The 3804-nt window shown below is 36.4% G+C and overlaps 1 pseudogene; it reads left to right on the top strand.

The window, feature by feature from the left end:
* The first annotated feature begins 221 nt into the window (after positions 1-221).
* LOC102823912 overlaps positions 222-3804 on the top strand; it is a 5115-nt pseudogene continuing 1532 nt past the window's right edge.

Here is a 3804-nt window from a genome sequence, read left to right as displayed (position 1 = left end):
TTGTTTCTTAACATATCTTTCATCTATGTCTGTACCTTTTTGTAGGTGGTGTTATCATCTTTCAAAACCTTCCTCTGAATAATTCTGTGCTCTTCAATTTTCACCATATCAACAGGGCAGTTTGGACACCCTTAAGGACAGAAATCATCTTCCTTGTTAATGTTTTTGTAGTTCTGGAAACAAAAAGAAGTCTTAAGGGGAACATCAGAGCTGTAGAGTGGATGAGGTAATGATTGTCAACAAATTCTCATAGGCTAGCCATTGCTACCTTTGAAGAAAGAGTAGCAGCCTAGTTCTAATGGAAAAATAAATTCAATTTTTCCTGGCCTTTTTCTTCCCAATGCAGTTTTCAATCGCACTCATTTTTTTCATAATAAGCTGCTGTATGCTTTGAGAAAATCAATCAAGATTATCCTTTTAGAATTCCAAAAAATAGTTGCTATAACCTTTTGAGCTGACATCTCTGTCAAGAGATTAACTGTATGAGCAGATCCATTCAGGAGCCTCTGTTTTGATTCATCCTTTTTATTTATTTATTTATTTATTTATTTATTTATTTATTTATTTATTTATTTATTTATTTATTTATGTATGTATGTATGTATGTATGTATGTATGTATGTATGTATTTTAAGTCATGTGAAGGAGAATGTTGTTGTTGTTAAGTACCGCGGTGTCAGTTCTGACTCATAGTGACCCTACACAGGGTTTCCAAGGCTGTAAATCTTTACGGGAGCAGACCACCTCATCCTTCTCCCACCGAACTACTGGTAGTTTCAAACTGCCAACCTTGAGGTTAGCAGCCCCATTTGTATCCACTACGCTACCAGAGCTCCTTGTGAATGAAAATAAAGCAGATATATTACTGAAGAGTTTATCTGCAATAATCCACTGTTTGAAGATACACATTAATTGAAGTCCTAGTAGCAATATATTTTTTTCCTTATTCTCATAGAGTGACAAATACTACTGTAACAAAAACCAAGAAAACTGGTTATATAAAGGAAGGTTAATCAATCCTAGTAAATTCTAATCACACTAAAATTAAGATTTTTATTTTTTTTAAATATAAGTTAAACATAACATGCTAAAAATGGGAAAAGACATTGCTGAATATGTAATTAAGACATTATTGGTATTATAAATAGGTAAAAAAATAATAAAAAAGACAATATAACCCAATTGAAAATGAGCCAATGACATAAAGCCCATATTGCACAGATGATTGTTACTGAACCGTGAAACAAATGAATACATACAGGATTTCATTAGTTGCCAATTAATTAAAAATGAAAATGAAGCCGTATTATGTCTCCACAATTCTGAAATAGCTAATGAGTACATTGTTGAAGAAACCATTGATAAAGGCAGTTATACACAATTATTGTGAAAATAAAATTCTATGACACTTTAGAAATACATTGAAGCACTAGCATGTAGTATAGAACATCCTTACACCTTACAATTCTGCAACAAAAACCCCAGATATACATGGGAATCAACAAATATCATAAGACAATTTTAAATCAGTACTAAAAACAGCTAATTTATAGGATTATTTCCTCTTCTTTTTGTTGTTAAGTGCGTTCCAGTTGGTTCTGACTCATAGTGATCCTGTATAGAGCTTTTGAGAAGCAGCTGGTGGGTTTGAACCACAGACCTTGTAGTTATCAGTTCAGTACTTATTGTACAGCACCACATAAGGACTCCATATATATGTTGTTGTTAAGTGCCCTCAAGTTGAATATAACTCATAGTGACTTATTTAGAGTTTCCAAGAAGCATCTAGTGGGTTTGAACTGCCAACCTTGTGGTCAGGAAGTTTAATTTTTTTTTTTTTTTACCCGTGATATTTTTATTCAGTTTCACAATTCTGTGTACAATGTAGTGTCAATCAATCGCCACTTCAAATCTTATCAAAATACTGTCTTTGATCACATAACGTGATTCCCCACCCTCCTTCCACCCCAGCAGAATACTTAAAAAGGGAACAAGTAGACAAGGTCCCTGTTCAAAATCTCAGCAAAGGTTAACAAATGAATGTTTTTTGTTTTTTTTTAAATCGAACTTCAAAATATCAAAACAATTGATCCAAAGGGTTGAGTGTTAAGAATGACTTCATCCAGACGTACAGTACAAGGTTACATGCAACTATGAGATTTTGTTTATTTCTGAAATGATTGGGAAATAGAAGCTTTCGGTAAATGTAGGTTGCTAAGCGCTATGAAAGCAAGTCCTAGGCTTGTTGTTGTGAGGTGCAGTCAAGTTGGTACTGCTCATATTGACCTCATACACAACAGAAAAATACACTGCCCGGGCCTGAACCCCCTCTCACGATCATTGAAATGCTGGCTGTGGCCATTGTGCCAATCCATCTCATTGAGGATCTTCCTCTTTATTGCTGATCCTCCACTTTACTAAGCATGATGTGCTTCTCCATGTACTGGACCCTCCAGATAACATGTTTGAAGTGTGAGGGATGAAGTCTGACAATTCCTGGCTTCTAAAGAGCATTTTGGCTGTACTTCTTCCAACACAGATTGGTTTGTTCTTTTTTCAGTCTATGGTAATTTTTTTGTTTTGTTTTTTTAAAGTTTTTATTGTGAATTGAGTGATCGTTTTCATGGGAGAACATCGGTTTCATACTCATCATTTCATTGAAATGATTATGGTCTCCATGCATCATCATTCAACAGCATTTTGCTTCTATTCCCTGTTGTTGTTGGGTATTTTTTTTTTTTGGGGGGGGCGGGCGGAATGTACACAAAGACACTCAGGAATATGTAATAATTTAAAAAACCAAAGGTCACATTCTGCAAGCCTGCCTCCTGACCGCCAGCACCTGGGTGCCAGCACACAGATTTTCTCATTGCCTGAGTCCTTAGTTGTTCTATTTCTCCATGTCCTCATCTTTGCCTCCTTCTCTGGTGTCACTGCTTCTCTAGATAGGGTCCCACATTCCACTTGTGCTCTTCTACCCTGATGGTCCTAGGGTCCTCTGCTCCTCGAATGTAAGATTAACTACTCCCTCCTTTATGTTACAAAACTTCTACCTTTACAGTTGTGACTATTGAAATTAGCCATGATAACAATTACTCGCTATTGAACCACAAGAATCTTATTCCCATCTCTTTTTCACCAGACCCAGCTAGACAAGATGAAACCTATTCAGTAGGAAGTCTACATTTCCTCGCAGACTCTGAAACTAAACTTCCTCTTGAAAACTTGTAAGCCAGTCACTTCATGCCTTTATAACCTCCCAGTTTATGTAGCCAAGGTCTAAGTTGCCCATCTCTATCAGCCTTGTATACAGAGGGGATAGGATTGATCGTTGATGTGAAGACTCCATCCCTTTCAGTCAGTATTCTGAGCTACTACATCCATAAGTATAGGTCAAGTTAATCAAACTGTAGCAATTTACACTTTACTCCTTTATCAGAATTTTTTTTTCCCTCATGTTCTTCTACTAGAGTTCTGAACTTCAAGCCATCGCAACTAGGTTGAATGGGTACTATCTACAAATTTGGGAATTCTTGTGCATCTACCCTCACTTCATATCAGTTGGACACTTCACTCTCAGCTCTAGTCCTCTGTGTCTATGGTCTCAGGAGTTCCCAGGTCCCACCATACTTCAGTCCATGGTACTTTTAATATTCTCCTCCAACACCATAACTCAAATGCATCAATTTTTCTATGGTCTCTTTATTTGTTGTCCAATTTTCATATGCATATAAGGCTATTGAAAATACCATGGCTTGGGTCAGGCGCACCTTAGTCCTCAAACTGACATCTTTGCTCTTCAAC

This window comes from Chrysochloris asiatica, unplaced genomic scaffold, assembly GCF_000296735.1.
Source record: "Chrysochloris asiatica unplaced genomic scaffold, ChrAsi1.0 scaffold00248, whole genome shotgun sequence".
In the NCBI taxonomy this organism is placed as follows: Eukaryota; Metazoa; Chordata; class Mammalia; order Afrosoricida; family Chrysochloridae; genus Chrysochloris; species Chrysochloris asiatica.
This window is presented reverse-complemented; position numbering and strand designations above follow the sequence as displayed.